This window comes from Adiantum capillus-veneris, chromosome 24 (genome assembly GCF_014529385.1).
Source record: "Adiantum capillus-veneris isolate H3 chromosome 24, ASM1452938v2, whole genome shotgun sequence".
Lineage (NCBI taxonomy): Eukaryota > Viridiplantae > Streptophyta > Polypodiopsida > Polypodiales > Pteridaceae > Adiantum > Adiantum capillus-veneris.
The window spans coordinates 104795501-104813622 of NC_140954.1; the positions used below are offsets into that span (position 1 = coordinate 104795501).

The 18122-nt window shown below is 42.6% G+C and overlaps 1 pseudogene across 1 annotated transcript in view; it reads left to right on the top strand.

Moving 5' to 3' along the window:
* The first annotated feature begins 319 nt into the window (after nucleotides 1-319).
* Nucleotides 320-18122, top strand: part of LOC147426893 (uncharacterized) — a 24070-nt pseudogene continuing 6267 nt past the window's right edge. Inside the window, exons 1-2 of the transcript XR_015186128.1 lie at nucleotides 320-1545; nucleotides 1841-3542. The product of XR_015186128.1 is annotated as an uncharacterized LOC147426893 (transcript). The remainder of the gene's footprint in view (nucleotides 1546-1840; nucleotides 3543-18122) is intronic.

Sequence of the window (18122 nt, forward strand, 5' to 3'; positions counted from 1 at the left end):
CACTTGAATAATAAAATATACATAAATATGATGTCTTTTCACATATTCTTTTATCTTTTTCCACCTTTCACTTGCAATAAATAAATCATTTTTCATTTTCATTACAAGAATTGGGCCCTCCATAAATTTGAGGCAAGTTTCCAATTGTGGGAAGGTTTTATTTCTAACATGCTAAACAAATTTTTGATCATAAATCATTATATTGTGTCTTCTTTACTGTTTTATGTCTCTTGCTAGAGACCTTCGAAAATTTGATAACTAAGCCTCGCGTGACCATAGTCTAAGATCTGAAGCTCATGGAACTCAATCTGCTCGTATGATTGGTAGGGCTGAGCTTATGGAATGGTCAAAAGACGACATCTTGCGTAATGCGGAAAGTTTTGGCAGCGTGTAGGCTACGTCGCATTTTTCTCCTCTCCGATCTTCGGGTTCGGGGCAGCGAAATCAATTTATTTTAGCTAGCTCCCACTTTCAAGTTTCCCCTCGTTCTGAACTTCTGCCTGCAGAAGCTACTATTATGCCATTGCAACGCCCAACATCATGGGACTTCCTTCTTCTTCCTCTTTTTCTCTTCTGCGTCAGTATCTACCCTGCCCCCAAGCTCACCATGGCTGCTTCGGCCTCTCCACCCAACTCTTCATCAGCAAACCTCACCCTCACCGCTCTTCTCTCCTTCAAAGCTGCCATTTCCTTTGACCCAACTGGCTTTTTATCCTCTTGGAGCACTTCCACCCCTTTCTGCTCATGGCAGGGCATCCTCTGTTCCAACAGCTCTCAACAAGTGGAGGGCCTTCTCTTGGATTCCAAGCAGCTGGTGGGCCAAGTGCCCCATCAGGTAGCAGACCTGCAAGGGCTCTCTTATCTCAATATGTCCAACAACAGCTTGGATGGGCTGATTCCCACGCGGGTCGGGGAGCTGGCGGCGACACTGACTCACTTCGACCTGAGTGCGAACAACTTCTTAGGGAACATACCTCCATCATTAGCAAGGTGCACTCTGCTCAAGTACATAGATCTCAACAGCAATTCCCTCACTGGCAATTTTCCTGCTTACATTACCAATTTCACCCAGTTGGGGTACTTTGATTTGTCGTCCAATGACATAACAGGGGAGTTGCCTTCTGACATTTGGCTTCTTTCTAACCTCCAATTTTTCCAAGTGCATGAAACTCTTATCACAGGCTCAATACCCGCTTCCCTTATGAATTGCTCCAATCTGGTGTGGCTTGATCTTGCTAACCCATTCCTCTCCGGCCCCCTGCCCTCCGATTGGACAAACCTTGCGGCTACCTTGCAACAGCTCAAGCTCATGGATTCCAACCTCTATGGTGTCATACCTCCCAGCTTGGGAAATTGCACATTTCTCACAGCTCGTAGTCTGCAACACAACTCCTTCCTTGGAGACATCCCGGACTCTTTCGGCCAGCTAAGCCGCCTGCAGGACGTCAGACTCTTCTACAATCACCTGTCTGGCCCCATACCCTCCTCCATCACCAATTGCACTCTACTGGTCTATCTACAGCTCTCTTACAACAACCTCTCTTAGCACGAGCACAACCAGAGCAGCCGGCCAGCCAAAGAGAATCTTGCAGGGGCGAGTGCATACGTGTCGAGTGCTCTTTTTGGCCGGCAAGTGGCTGGCTGGCCGCTGTAGCCCACGCCTCACCTCCCTCGGCAACGTCTCCAGCCTCCTGCCATCCAATCAAAAGTCTGCAACCCTCTTCCACTCGCTGGCCGAGCTGCTGCCAGAGAGGTTGTGCTCAATATCGCCAGCCAGCAAGGGAAGATTCCCCAGCATCAACTGTTGGCTGCCCAGCTGCCGTCCGGCTCGTTGTGCTAGAGCTATTCCGTCCGACATCGACAGGCTTACTCGTGTGCAATGGATCAGCCTCAGTGGAAACCTTTTCCTTGAAGGTCGCATACTCGACTCCATTGGAGGATGTACTCAACTTCAGGTCTTGAGCCTCTTTGAGAGCTCAATGGGGAGCTCCCTACCCTCTTCTCTTTTCAACCTCACCAATCTGCAGAGATTGACGCTACAAGAGTGCGAGTTTTTGGGTCGCTTGTCAGGGCTGGTGGGGCAGCTCGCCTCCTTAGCCGATTCTCTGGACTTGAGCTATAACGCCTTTGAGGGCCCTATACCTGCAGAGCTAGGAGAACTTAAGCAGCTACAAGGATTGTATTTGCAAGGAAATAACTTCGTAGGGTCCATCCCTCATCAACTATCCGGGCTGATGGGGATTTCGGAGATGGATTTATCTTCTAATCCCATCTCAGGATCAATTCCATCCTCCTTTGCTAAGCTTTCCTCTTTGAATCAGCTTACTATCTGCAATACTCGACTTTCAGGTCCAATTCCAGACATCTTTGCAGACCTAAACAGGTTGGAAGAGCTTGATCTTGCTCAAAACATGTTTACAGGTTCGATCCCAGCATCTCTTGCCACTCTCGACACTCTCAGTGTCTCTTTGGACCTTTCTTCTAACAATTTGACCGGAGCAATTCCGTCTTCAGTTGGAGGCATGCTGAAGCTGCAGTCAATGAATCTGTCTGGCACTTCATTGTCTGGCGAAATTCCACCGTCCTACGGGGATTGTCAGGGAATGCAAACCCTGGACCTCTCTAATAACAAATTAGGAGGCGAGATACCGGAGGCACTCGGGCAGATGATGAGCCTGCAGTACCTTAATTTGTCGCATAATGAGCTCTCGGGTACCTTGCCCTCATCCCTTGGTCTTCTTGACGGTCTTCTCTCTTTGAATGTGTCATATAATGCCTTGGAAGGGAGGATACCCACGAGAGGCGTGTATACGAACTTGTCAGAATTTTCTTCTGTGGGCAACCCTGCCTTATGTGGGTACCCTTCATCCACAAGCTGTGGAAGCCCACATGCAGATCAATCTAAGCGAAAGACGACTCCTATTATATTGATTGCTTGTGTGGCTGGTGGTGCTATTTTGGCCGCCGTAGTGTGCGCTTGCGTGTTTTGGTGGTGTTGTATGGGTAAGCCCAAGGATAGGGCTACCTCTGAGGAGGTTGTGGATGGGGACCTTGAGGAGGGAGAATCTTTTGACATTGAGATGCCGCAGTTCAAGGCATGGACAGTGAAAGAGTTGCGAGCAGCGACCAACGATTTCGCTGACGCAAATGTGTTGGGTTCTGGCGCGGTGAGTGTCTGCTACAAGGGGGGCGGAAAAGAGGGTGGTAGCAGTGATGTGGGAGCGGAGGCAAGGAGAAGCTTTGTGAATGAGCTAAAGACAATTTGCAACGTCAGGCATAGGAATCCGGTGAAGGTGTCGGGCTATTGTGTGGATGGCGGGGAGGTGGCATTAGTGATGGAGTACATGGGGGAGGGTGATTTAGATGGGCGTTTGTACAGCCCATCATCCACTGCGATCTCAAGCCTAAGAACATTTTACTCGGCACTGACGGGGTCGCAAAGATCTCAGATTTCGGAATTGCGAAGCTTCTTGATCTCGATGAAGCAGCCGCGTACACGAGCAACAGCAATTTCAGAGGAACCTTTGGTTATGCAGCCCCAGGTAACTAGTTTTGCAATTTGTTTTGAGCATTTTCTCATTTTTGAGTGTCTCGCCCTTAATGACACAAAATGCTAACAGAACTTCTTTAATGAGATGGGAAGGATTTTTATAGATGAGGGAAATTTTAAATGGTACGTAGATTAAGCTTCGTGAGTGCAAATAAAGTTCAGAGAGAACCGTGAAGGCGTTAGCACGCGCTGAACTCCATTAAAGGTAAATCATGTCAAGCTTGATATAAATTTGTATCAAGCTTAAAATGGGAATAGAGAGAGATGGGTTTGATGAGTGTGAAAGGTATTGCAAAAGAGTGCAAGAAGCGAGAAGACAGCAGAAAATGCAATGTTGCCCACTTGACTCTCGCCCTGTAGAGAGAGACATTCCAGCTGAGAGGTCAAGTGGTTAGCATTTGCCAAGCGGTCAACATTGGTCAGCTTTGACCCTCGCCCATTGTAGAGATACATTCAAGGGCATTAGAGCCGGGTCGTGCCCGATAGTAGTAGGGGCAGTGGGAAGAAGAGGTGATCCCTGGTCGCACTCTAGGGAGGAGAGTAGGGCTACGAGAATTCTGCCGAAAAGTTGCATGAGCAAAACAATCTGATTGGTTGAAAACAGGAGAGAAATGCGGTGGATTTCACTTTTCCTAAATCATAGCCTAGCACCTTCATTTTCAACAGGACTAGTGGAGCGATTGCAGCACTACGAGAACTGAGGAAACCGTCCAAAAAAGGCAGATTCTAGCTCCGGCTCCCCCTGCTAGCACAGAGTGCGACTCGGCTCTTATATTCACCGTAGTCCATCCTCAGGACTAAGTGGCACCCTCCCATGCCCGTGCCACTTAGTCCTGAGGGTAGTCCATAGGAATTTGAGTACATCCATGATCTAGTGGGTCTAGAAAAATCATTTTTCCAAACATACAAAATTCCTTTCCTTCATTTTGTCAAGAGGAAATTTTAGAAAATTAGGTTATTCTTTCGAGTTTTTACACTATTTTTTTCTATTTTGGGACGAAAATTCTCCCTTTTCCTGTAAGGTGCAGCGGAAGTGAATGTTGAACTTTGCTCAAGATGAGTGCTCCGAACTGCGCTCAAGGTTCCTTTTACTTAGGGAAGGGAGAGCCTTCCGTTCTTTTATGAGAGAGTGCAAGTGATCACAAACAAAGTGAATAGACACTGTGAATGAAGGTGCTGAGACTGAGAGATAGAGAGAAGAGAATACGACACCAGAATGTTGTCAAACCCTCCTCCGAAGGCCCCACTCTCTATGGCGAGAGCGGTCTACTATTGATTGCACAAATCTCTACAATGCTTTGGACTTGCCGACGATGACGAGACGGGTTGAAATCTAAAAATGCTAAGGGTTGAAATCTGCAAATCTTTATCTGCTGAATTCTGACTCTATGTCGATGGCGACGATACGACGCGCTAAAAACGCAGATGGTGAAATCTGCGTTTTTCGGGCTGAAAATGCAAACTTCACGAGATTTGACTGTGCGACGAGGATCTGCTCTGCGGGAAGGTGATATCTGCGAGGTCGGGGACTTCTATTGCGGGTGCTAATTGCTGAAAACTGAAAACGCTGGTCTTCTTGGTGCCTTGTCGCGAGGACGGAACTACAAAAATGTTGAGATCCAGGCTGATCCAAAAACGCTAGGGACTGATCTGGGTTCTTGTTGCAAAAACAATGGGCATTTTGCTGTTGTGCTTCTGCTGCCGTTGTTGCTGCAAGTGCAAAACGATGGCTGGTTATGCTCTTGAAGAAAACGCTGGCTGGATCTGAGGTGAAAACGTTGGCTTTGCTGTGGGAAGAAAACGCCAGGCTCTTGGGGGTAGTCTTGCTTGAGAAGGGGCCTGTTGAGCAATGCTGCTGCTGCCCCTTCTGCCAGAAAGTGCTAGAACTAGGTTTGCTTATATATTTCTTTAGTCATTTTGCCCTACCCAGTTCCCAACAAAAGTCACTTAATAAATAAGTGAAAAATGTCAAAAATCGGAAACATAGGTTTTTTGCTCTGTAAAAATGCTACTCATGGGATCGGACTGGAATCTAATGGTAATGATGATGATCATGCTGTGTGCAACCAGAGGATATGCATCTACTCTAAGTGTTGTGCTATTGTCGTTGGCATTTTGCTGTTGTGCTTCTACTGCCGGTGTTGCTACAAGTGCAAAATGTTGGCTGGTTATGCTCTTGAAGAAAACGTTGGCTGGATCCGAGGTGAAAACGTTGGCTTTGCTGTGGGAAGAAAACGCCAGGCTCTTGGGGGTAGTCTTGCTTGAGAAGGGGCCTGTTGAGCAATGCTGCTGTTGCCCCTTCTGCCAGAAAGTGCTAGAACTAGGTTTGCTTATATATTTCTTTAGTCATTTTGCCCTACCCAGTTCCCAACAAAAGTCACTTAATAAATAAGTGAAAAATGTCAAAAATAGGAAAAATAGGTTTTTTGCTCTGTAAAAATGCTACTCATGGGATCGGACTGGAATCTGATGGTAATGATGATGATCATGCTGTGTGTAACCAGAGGATATGCATCTACTCTAAGTGTCTGGACATGCATGGTCTGCGAACAGACTCACAAAAGTGCCAAATCACTTCCTATTCTAGACTGACTTGACTGAACTGAACCCTAGTCATGTTGTCCACGGACACATAGGGTTGGATGTGTCACATGACATTTCCCTTGCCCTCAACCGGCTTTTTTTGAAATTGAAAATGGAACGATATTATGCTGAGACACATTTTTTCCAAATGTTGGGTGGGTCTTTTCGCGCCCGCGCACACATGTGACACGTCCACCCACCTCACCCACCAGGTCACGACCCTCTTGGTGCTTTAGGGCAAACGTGGCAGTTAAGAGACGGGTCTCTCTTTTAATATATAAAGCGCCAATTCAGACACAATTGAGCTCGTGAGCTAAGAGTTGAGTTGCACACAGTGCGAGTGGGGGGGAGTCGGGCAAAGGGCATGAACTGGGTCGCACCAAGGGCAACACAATGGAAGGCTTCTTTTTTCTATGAGTAGGGAGCTGAGCTAACGAGTTCTCATTGGCGAGATGTAGTCGAGAAACAGGGAGATGATTTTCTCTGCTAAAAAATAGCTTAATCCCTACCTTTTTCGTCGTGCTAGCGAGATTGTAGTTGGGTTTCTACGTTTCAAGCGCATGATCTGGATTTCCTAAAAGTGGTAAAACTCTTCACCCCACTTCCCCCATTCGCACGAGGTGCGACTTAGCTCTAAGCTGGTTATCTCAGCCACGTTGAATTCCCACCGTCCGATTCCGCCTTGTTGGCAACTTTGCCTCTAATCACCCCTTGCTCTGTGTCATGAGTGGTACGCATTTTTGTTACACACGAAAGTAGAAAATGGTGTGCAGCTTCGCCTCTAAACACCCCTTGCTCTGTGTCACGAGTGGTACGCGTTTTTGTCACATACGAAAGCAAAAAATGGTGTGGTGCGATGTCATTCTTGTGCCATTCAAGGTGTTTGTAGATATGTGATGAATAGGTCTGTTGTTTGTGTCCCTCCCGCCTCAAAATGATGTAAGAAACGCTTGGGAATTCTCTTTCTAATTTCACCGTCTCTAAATCGTGTAAACCATATGGCTTACAGATGTGCCCCCCACGTGAGAGGGTGTAGAAGGTAGGACATGTTTGATGTGATGTGTAATGGTCATTTTTCACAGTCACACGCATGAGGAGGAGGGGGGTACCATGAGCAAATGTTAAAGAGATGAAGTTGGTACCATTATTTGACCTTGAGTGTCTCTAATGCTTCAAACAAACCTCTGGTATCATCTGATTCGGCTTTTCATGAGGCTTCTGACACAATGTCTAAATTTTAAAAATGATTAGATTTGCAAAATCCCTTTTAAAATTATCAAAATTCATTAGCTTAACACAAACGTTTGAAATTTACTCTAATATCACATGGCAAGTTAACGATAGCACACTTCTTTTCTTCCTTTTTTCTCGTAGTGGTTCTTCTATTAATTGAAAAAGACAAAGATTGAGAAGGAAATTACACACCCTCTTTCTAATCCTCTCATATAGCCGTTTTGGCTCTCAACTTTTTTGGCTTATGGAAGGCCATAGGGTTCATTGTACAAGGTTGTTGCAACACTGAAGCCGTTAGATTCTTTGGTTGGATCAGCACCACATAGCAAGGGTCTTTGTAAAATAACTTTGTTGTCCCTTTTGGCTCCTTACATCACCTTCTTTGAGAGACAAGTGTCCCTAAGGGATTCAAAAGTCTTGTGAATAGAAAGCTAAAACTTTGTAATAGAAAGCTATTCTCCAAGGCAGCATTTACTCGTTTGCATGTTTGAAAATGACTTTAGAGATCAAAACATTAAACAAAATATTTAAAGGAGTTTGATTTTATGATGTAGTCTTCGAGAAAGTCTTTTTGTCTAAGTAGTAAGTTTCCTCCTTATACAAATACAAAATGAAAATACTAGTAGAAATTTTTAAATTTGTAAAATATTTGAGCTATTTTTTAGTTTATTTTATCAGGTTTTTTCTCCTTTGCCATCCTTTGTAACCGGTTAATCTCAATTTTCAATGACTTAAGCTAAGCTCAGACACACCTTTCTCAAACACAGAGGTATTAATAAACGATTCTCTCATTTGAGGATTTTAAAAAAAAATCTCTTCACTAAATTATTTAATTATTTTCTATGCTTATTTGAAAGCAATATTCTTTTGCTTTGATTTTTTTTGTGTCTTTTTATTTTACTTCCTTTTTGTTTTATTTCGTTTTAAAATACTGATGTGCAATGTGCACCATTTACTTTATTATTGGGGTCCCTTCATAATATATAAGCCATTTGTGAGTAGCAGGTACCGACTAGAAGAAAATAAAAAAATGGCCTGATTGAGACTTACCTTAAATGTTATTTAAATTTGATAATATTAAATGGATCTTTTTATTTCACCTGTATATGAACAATACACTTTTATTAAAACAATACAACTGCAACACTGATTAAGGCCTACTTTCGATAAATCTTTTCTGTCCCCTCACCTTCAACATGCCATTGTGAGTTCTCACCTTGTTTTATGTGTGAAAGGTTAGATTTGCTGCTTGATCGTGATCTTCATCACTTTTCAATTTGTGTGAAAGGGTAGAATCACTTAAAGAAAACTTGAGTATGATCATCATACTATTATGATATAGAATTGAAAAAAAAAAGTCATTTACAAAGACGGTGGACATTTGAAATTTTATTGTTTCTAATATTGATATCGATTGCACTTGCTTTTTCTTGTGAATAATTCTTTTGTTTAGTTTGTCAATGGGTTTCATTTCATAGCTTTGGATCATCTATACTATATATGAAGCGGCTTAAAATTTTCAGGGAAGGAGAGACCCTCCATGTGTGACATTCTTCTTCATTTAAAAAAGAATCTTAAAAAAAAATATTTAAGTGAAAATACAAAAGTGAAGGGTAAGTAGTAGGATGGTAGAAAATGAAAAGACTTGAGGGAGTCTTGGTAGTGGAAAGTAAAAAAGACCTTAGGGTAAAGGGGCCAATTTAAGAACCTTCAAGCGGTGCTCGGGTGCATTTTTTGTTTGTTGCATCATCTTGAGGTTTGTTTAACATAGAGGAAAGCTGGGACAAATGCCTAGGTGCAGTAGAATTTCAAGCTCCCACGGCGACTCTGATAGTCGACACGACACGTGCGAAAATTTTCTTGTGTAAAAAATTCGGGCTCCAAAAGCAATACAACCAAGGCGGTATTTAAGAAAATTGACGCCACATAGGATTGAACTGGGACCGGACCAATAGGATTACTGGATGCTGGTTGGTGGTAAGCATGTCGTCGTGGGAGCTTTGCTGTACTAAAATAGGCGTGTACAAAATATAAATAATAGGGAGGCGTTCGTCTCAGAAAAGGTGGGCGTCCCATTATAGGCCCCTTTACCCTAGTACTACATCTAAATTTATAATACTTAAGCTTAGAGTTTTTGGGAGGCTATTTCACTCCGGCCCTCAATTTCAAGACTCACTACTAATTACTTCTATTTTTTAAAATCATTTGAAGATTGGTTTTCCTTTACATTTTGAAGGCCATAAAGAATTTTTCTCCATGTGTTGCTCAATTAACCTTCTTTCAGAGGTTTACACGGACCTTCTATGTCGTAAATGATCTTTGACTTCGATGTTCGAAGTTCAAAAGCTAGATGCATGTATTCACGTGTGTGTGTGTGTGTGTGTGTGTGTGTGTGAGAGAGAGAGAGAGAGAGAGACCCATTCTCTCGATGTGTGTGAATATGAGAGACAAAGGCAACGTGCCATTCCCCGAAGTGTTGGCGCATTGCACGAAGGCTTTTCATATTTGCATTGCATTAATGAAGTACATTGAGCTTGACAATTCAACAATAGGACTCCAACAATTTGTTATGGATGTCCTTCACGCATTGTATGTGTGTGTGTGTGTGTGTGTGTGTGTGAGTGAGAGAGAGAGAGAGAGAGAGAGAGAGAGAGAGGGTGAGAGGGCTCTCACACCAGCACTAGAGAAAGAGGGGAGGGAGAATAAGCATTGGTTTACAATCAGCAATTGACAAAGCGATAATCGGTAAAATCCACAATCAAGAATCAAAAATAAAAAAATCGATATCGACATCTACGAAATTGAGAATAGACAAAATTGAGAGTTGAAGCAATTTGAAAAGTTCAATCTGACAAATCCAAAGATAGACAAAATTGGGAGTTGAAGCAATTTGGAAAGTTCAATCGGACAAATCCAAGGCAGAAGATGTGCAAGTCCAAGGTAGGAGCAGACCTCAACAAACGGCAAAGGTGGATGACGGGAGGGAACCGTGACAATTCTCGGCTATTTTTTAAGGTTTTTACGCTAGATTTCTTTGAGCTTTGTTAGTGCTCTCGCCTTTGGGTTGACTTGGAATTCAAAGATGAATCTCAAAATTTGTAAGTGGGATTGCACTAAATCTACGTTTTCTCGAGCGTTTAAAGACAAATTAGAAATTTTTGATGCAAATCTCAAAATTTGTAAGGGCGGTTATACTAAATCGAGTTGAGGCATAGTGCTTTCTCCTAAAAACTTAGAAAACTTGCATATAAGAATTTTTACGGGCAACTTGATTATATTTGAACACTCAATTTCTCTATACATTGTAGGTTTCCTCACCTTAAATCTATAATTTAGAGATAAATTTCAAAATTTGCAGGTGGGATTATACTAAATTGAGGATTTTTCAAGCATTGGGGTGTGCTATACCTTTTCAGGAAACTGTGAACTTTATAGATTCTCTAAACATTAATTTATGTTCTCTAACCTTTGTAGTTTTTTTATTTTTTAAATGCTCTTAAGATCTTGATTTGAATTAACTAAAAAAGAATACATGTAGACCTTGACATATCCTTTGCAGAGGGATCTCTAACCAATACAACATATTTACACTGTGACCCAAAACATACCCAAACATTTTTGCATAAGTACACTATATTTCTATCAAGGACCTATCTTCTTCTTCTCGGCAAGCCGCTTCCTCCTGCTTGATAAAAGCCATTCACAATTAGAGATAAATCTCAAAAAAATTAGATGGATTATACCAAACCTTGGTTTTTTCCTCCAATCGTTGCGGGTGTCCTAACATTCAAATTAAATCTTATGAGTGTTGGCCCTTCCTATGGAGAGAGAGAGAGAGAGAGAGAGAGAGAGAGAGATACTTTTTTCTTGGCACCCAATCCACTCTCTTTCTTCCTTTGCTTGGTCTTCCCCCCCCCCCCCCCCTCCAAGTCCTTTCCTTTTGCCACGTGGCAAGGGCCTCCAAGGTGCATTAGATATAGTTGAGAAAATTTGTAGGTGGGATTATACTAAACCTATGTTTTTCTTGAGTACAAGGGTACACAATAGATTTTTGTTATTATTCAGTAGTCCATTATCTATACTCGTTATAATGGAGTTTGAAAAATTAGAGGAAGGAGAGGGCCTCCATGCGTTGTTTTTTGGTTGATTTGCATGGCCTGTTGGATCAACACCGAAATTAAGTTGTTGAGTTCCTATTGGGTCGTCCTTTTTACCATGGACACATTAAAGAGCCTTTGAAAATTTAGTGAAGTAGGTCAGATTCTATGCAATTTCATCCTTTTTCAATGACCTGCAATAGTCAAAATTGTACGCGTGATAACCTGTTGTCAGCCTGTGTGTGTGTGTGTGTGTGAGAGAGAGAGAGAGAGAGAGAGAGAGAGAGAGAGAGAGATGCCAGTAGCAAGTAGACAGAGAAAGAGAAAGAGTGAGGTGGTTCATCAGGACCAAGACCTAGATTGATCAGGATATCTACTAATGATCATGTAGAGGCAAACAGGGGACAAGCACTTTCCATTGGTGGGGAGTGCTTGGTAGTTGAAGATGGGTGCTCAAGGAAATAGGTGTGCATGGGTTTGCTTGAGCTAGTAAGACTTTGGTCTGGTAGCAAGAGAGTAAAGAGCTAATGGCTCAGGTGGGAGCAGTTGTAGCCACAGTTCGGACAGACTGTGTGTGTGTGTGTGTGTGTGTGTGTGTGTGAGAGAGAGAGAGAGAGAGAGAGAGAGAGAGAGAGAGAGAGAGAGAGAGAGAGAGAGCCCATTACATTGTCCAAACTTAGGGGACACATTCTTCTCCACGCTCTCTCTCTCACCCCCCTCATCAATAGTGATGGCACTTCCCTTTTCATTAGAGCACTGTGGGGGCTGACATACTGAGAGATATTGCGGGTTATGATGGTGATGTAGTAATTGAAGCAAGAAGGTAAAATGGGTCCTTTTCTTGTGATGGTGAATACAAAAAGACCTTAACTGGGGATGCAAGGATGCATAGAATCTTAGCGTTGGATGCATTTGGGCTTCTTCTATGGCTAGCAATGTTGTTTTAGCTTCTAGGAGCCATTGTCGCTGCGTACATTAGCTTCACATATTTGGAGAAATTGTAGATGTTTTACATCTATCCCAAGGCATATATGTGTGTGTGTGTGTGTGTGTGTGTGTGTGTGTGTGTGTGAGAGAGAGAGAGAGAGAGAGAGAGAGAGAGAGAGAGAGGGAGAGAGAGAGATAGATAGATAGAGAGAGAGAACATAATTTTAAACAACATAGGAACTGTAACATTTAATGCACTAGTAACTTGTGTGTAGCGGAAATTGATAACATAGTGAGCATTTCATTAAGAACAAGTTCCTAATGAGCATAGAGAGAGTACTTAATTTGAGCAAGCAACATAGCAATTTACTCCTAGCTAATTTGGCATTGACAATACTTGAAAAGAGAGAGAAATAGAACAATTGACAATAGTTGAGGACCGGATTTACATGAAGCCAGTCCCCCCCTCCAAAAAGGCTTTGTAGCTTCTCCCATCAAAGTAGACTTTTGTACAATACAATTTTTGTGTTCCTTGAAAAAACTCGTTGGTGCAATGAAGATGGAAGCTTCATGCACCAAATTATGCTTGAAAAACACACCAAGTGTCCCTAGCCTCAGTCCAAGACCTCACACACCTTCAAAAATGGTGAGAGCTAGCAGGGAATGATGATAGCTTGAGAGGAAGAAGATGTATCTTACAAGAATGAGGATAGCTTGAGAGGAAGAAGATGTATCTTACAAGAAAGAAGTATTATTCTCAGATAACCACTCTAATAGCATAACTTAGCTTACTAATTAGCATGGTAGAGGAGATGAGCATGCCATTGAAGCTTGGCTCTTGGTTGGATTTGCATTCCATAGTCAAGAGTTGTTGGTGTAGGCCTCTACTTCTTAATGCTTGGAGAAGGAGATGGAGTTCTTCTTGCATACATGAGTTGTGTGTGTGTGTGTGTGTGTGTGTAGCAATGTGTTGGTAAAAAATGCAGCCCTCTCTCTCTCTTCTTGGTTGACCCCTCTTGTCAATTACTCTTGCTGGCCTCCCATTGGCTCCTGCAAACCTTAGCCAATCACAATTTAGAAGCATAATTGATAGCCTTGTGACATGTGTCCCCCTTTCCCCTTTTGTGAGAGCTTTAGGTAATTAAAATGATTTATTAAACGCTCATTGGACCTTTTAGTCTTCTGGCCAATAGGAATCAGGCTAGCCATTGGGCTACTTGATGCTCATTGGATCCCTTGGTAGACTGTCCAATAGTCTTCTGGGGAGCTTAATTTCTATTGGTTCTTTTATCAAGTTTTTAAAAATTAATTAGACTAATTATACTCTAGCATAATTCTCATTGGTCCACCTCTTGGCCATCCAATAGGATTTGAGGGAAGATTGGGGCAACTGGGCTAGGAGTCTTCCATGTGTCCAGTATGGAGTGTGTGTGTGTGTGTGTGTTTCTCTCTCCTCCCTACTCTTAGGGCTCGCCCCCTCCTTGATAGGGATGTGGGAAGACTTTTGAGTCTTCTCACCACCATCCAATTTTCCCAGCTTTGACTATTTGGACTTTTTAATTAAAATTTTGGAACCTTAGCCTATGGAAGTCTTAATGAAGCTAAACCTTAGGTCTTTTAAGCTCTATCGATGCACATTGCTCTTTTATAGACTGTCCCCCTTTGGATCCCTACTGAGACGGGTTTGGAATCCTTACCATATTCTAGCTTTTACTCCCCTAGTACCTTCGCATATTAAATGATTAGTTTAACATGAGAAAATCTTGAATAGCTTCTCCATCAAGCGGTTAAATGTGGCTGGTCCATTGGTCAAGCCAAAAGGCATGACAATGTACTCTTAAAGACCAAATGTAGTGCGAAATACTGTCTTTACAATGTCTTGATCAACTATCCTTATTTGATGTTAGTCACTTTTTAGGTCAATCCTACTGAAGTAGGTCGACCCTTGTAGCTTATCAAATAGGTCTTCTACCCGTGGAATGAGAAACCTATTCTTGATAGTGATCCTAGTTAGTGCTCTGTAGTCAACACACATACGATATGTGTCATCTTTCTTTTGACTAATAACAGTGGTGAACAAAATGGAGATGAGCTAGGCCTAACCATGCCTTTCTCAACCAACTCATGCACTTGCCGTATAATCTCCTCTTGGTGAGCTTGGGAAACTCAAAAAGGAGGTTTATTAGGCGGTGAGCTTCTTGGAAGAAGTTCAATTGCAGGGTCGTCATCCCCTCTTTGGGAGGTAGCTCACAAGGGATGTCGTCAATAAAAACATCATGGAATCCCCTGAGGAACTTGGATAACTCTATTCCTTTTGATTGGTTATATCTTCTTTTGCTAAAACATTAGGTTCATTTTTAGAATCTTTAACAAATCATGTACACGGAAATAGAGCTCTTTATTGACTTATTAAAAGCTTTCTGTACAATGGGTATGGTACTACCCAACTCCTTAGCATTTATGTACATATCTTTTCCTTTGTATCTAAAATAGATTTGTCTTTTAGGGAATTTAACATTGTCAGCCATTCGGTCAAACCATGGTGCCCCTAGGATTACATCCTCATGCTTGAGAGGAGAGATAAAGAAATCCTCCTTGTCCACATAGCTTTGGACATGGAGCCTCAATTTCCCAATTAAGGGAGTGACCGAGGCTTCTTGCCCCTTGAAAGCGCCATCGACAGGTAGGACATCTCCCATCTCATAGGCTTGGATGCCTAGCTTGGTGGCCAACTGTGTGGATATGAAATTGTGAGTAGAACCAGGGTTAAAAAGAATGAAAGCATTATGTTCTCTTACCTATCCTTTGTGAGATGAGCATCCTCTTCTTGAATTTCGATTAAGATAGCTCTAAGAGGCTCATTACGTGTATTCTTGTGGGGGCAAGAACAATAGGCGTGCCCTTGCTCCCCGCACTTGAAACAACGGTTATCTTTTCGATAACGCTCTAGCTCTTCAGGAGAGAGTTTATTTTTGCCTTTATAAACTCCCTTCTCCTTAGCTTTGTTATTGTTGGCGTTGCCTTTGGGAGATTTTTGGACATTGTCCTTTACCTTAGGCTCGTTACGATCCTTGTTTTCCATGGGCTTAAGATTTCTCTTAGCCGCTTGTTGGAAGTTGATTCCTGAAGCCACCATGGTATGGTGTATGACCGCGGATATGGTGCGTGGCCTGTGGGAGTTAACATACTCTGTCATATCCTCAGATAAACCCGCACAAAATTGTTGTTTTTGCTCTCCAAAACCATCGTTTTGTGACAGTGGCTTTGAGATGTAAATCCCAAAACTTGTCTACATATTTATGAATAGGTTCATAGGGAGAGAGCTTCAAGCTTCGCCAAACGGTGAATACTTTGTCTTTGGCATCGGTAGCCTAAAACCGCTTCATGATGGAAGCTCTTAAAGCTTTCCATGTTTGTGGAGCTTCACCATTTTCTCGTAGGCTAGACTACCATTGCCTGGCGGACTTTTGAAAATGCATAGCTACATGACGTAGCTTACAGGACTCTGTGAAGCCCTCATCTCCAAACGTCTCATCGAATTGTTTGGATAAAGGCCAAGACTTTGTCCGTAGCACCAAAGGTGCCATCGTAGGTAAGGAAAGAGACGTTCTTTCCTCCCTCTTTAAACTTTTTGAGCTTGGACGACCTTTTCCAGGTGGCATAGGATTTCCTATGGCCTCTTCTTTTCTAAGGTTCGAGAGGTGCACCATCACTTTCTTCAAAAGAGGAAAAGGATTAGGAGGATGGAGAAGAGGGTGACCTCTTTCTCGCCTTTTTCTTCCCTTGTTTCTCCTTTTCTGCACCATCCACTTTCTTCAGAAGAGGACGATGGAGAAGATGGTGACCTCTTTCTTGCCTTTTTCTTCTCTTGTTTTCTCTCTTCTCTCTTTGAATTATGGTGAAGAGTTCTTTGTTTAGGGGGTGTTGGAGAGCGTTTTGTCCGCCGTCTTCGTGCAGCCATCTCCGTCGAGGTGGTAGGAGACTTATTTCTTTCTCGTTCTTTCGGTGGGGCTCTGCCGTTGAAACTTGGATTCTCCTTTGGGAGGGAGATGCCTCATCGAGTAGCAAGTTTTTGAGCCCTTCGTATGGATCCTCCTCTTCTTCCCTTATCGGAGAGAGTCCTCACCAGGAGCCTTCCTAGGTACTCTCTCTTCTTGGTGGGGAGCTTGGAGAATACCATGCATGTGCAATTGTTGTAGAACTTCACCTTGGAGAGATGGATTGCCCAAGGCTTGTTGACGCCTAGAAACAAGATATCTTACAAGCATAGGGGCATCATTAGTTGCTCTTCATTAGAAAAATCAAAGCTATCAACATTCATTTCAATCTCTTTTCCCCTATCAGCCATACTAGCAAATTTTAGGTCTAAATTTTTACTTGTACTTTGGCACTTCAAGCCCTAGTTGCTACTCCTCTTTACCTTCAAAGATAAGCACTCAAGCATCTATACCCGTGGCTTGAATGTTTATTAATTGCAAGGAATATAAGAGATGGTTCAACAAAGCCAAGACAACACCAGTTCCTGTCAAGCTGCTAATAGCTCAAAAATGGCTAAGACATAGGCAAGCCCCGTAGGACTCCATTATTAAGACCATAGATCTCGACGGTATCCCTGTTAACTGCATAAAGCAGGTGTGCTTCAAGGATGAAAAATCCCTATTCTACTTACTCTTTTGCAGTTCATAACACCAACCATTTGTTGCAAGCTTGAGGACCTCTCTTCTTGAGCAAGAAAAGAGAAACCAATAGCTCTGATACCAATGTAACATTTAATGCACTAGTAACTTGTGTGTAGCGGAAATTGATAACATAGTGAGCATTTCATTAAGAACAAGTTCCTAATGAGCATAGAGAGAGTACTTAATTTGAGAAAGCAACATAGCAATTTACACCTAGCTAATTTGGCATTGACTAGACTTGAAAAGAGAGAGAAATAGAACAATTGACAATAGTGGAGGATCGGATTTACATGGAGTCGGTCCCTCCTCCAAAAATGCTTTGTATTTATAGCTTCTTCCATCAAAGGAGACTTTGTACAATACAATCTTTGTGTTCCTTGACAAAACTCGTTGGTGCATTGGAGATGGAAGCTTCATGCACCAAATTATGCTTGAAAAACACACCTAGTGTCCCTAGCCTCAGTCCCAAGACTTCACACACCTTCAAAAATGGTGAGAGCTAGCAGGGAATGAGGATAGATTGAGAGGAAGAAGATGTATGAGAAAGAAGTATTCTCCTCACATAATCACTTTAATAGCATATCTTAGCTTAGTAATTAGTATGGTAGAGGAGATGAGCAGCCATTGAAGCTTGGCTCTTGGTTGGATTTTCATTCCATAGCCAAGAGTTGTTGATGTAGGCCTCTACTTCTCAATGCTTGGAGAAGGAGATGGAGTTCTTCTTGCACACATGAGTTGTGTGTGTGTGTGTGTGTGTGTGTGTAGCAATGTGTTGGTAAAAAATGCAGCCCTCCCTCTCTTCTTGGTTGACCCCTCTTGCCAATTACTCTTGCTGGCCTCCCATTGGCTCCTGCAAAGCATAGCCAATCATAATTTTGAAATAGCCTTGTGACATGTGTCCCCCTTTCCCCTTTTATGTGATCTTTAGGTAGTTAATAATTTATTAAACTCTCATTGGACCTTTTAGTCTTCTTGGGCAATAAGAATTAGGCAAGCCATTGAGCTGCTTGATGCTCATTGGACCCCTTGGTAGACTGTCCGATAGTCTTTTGA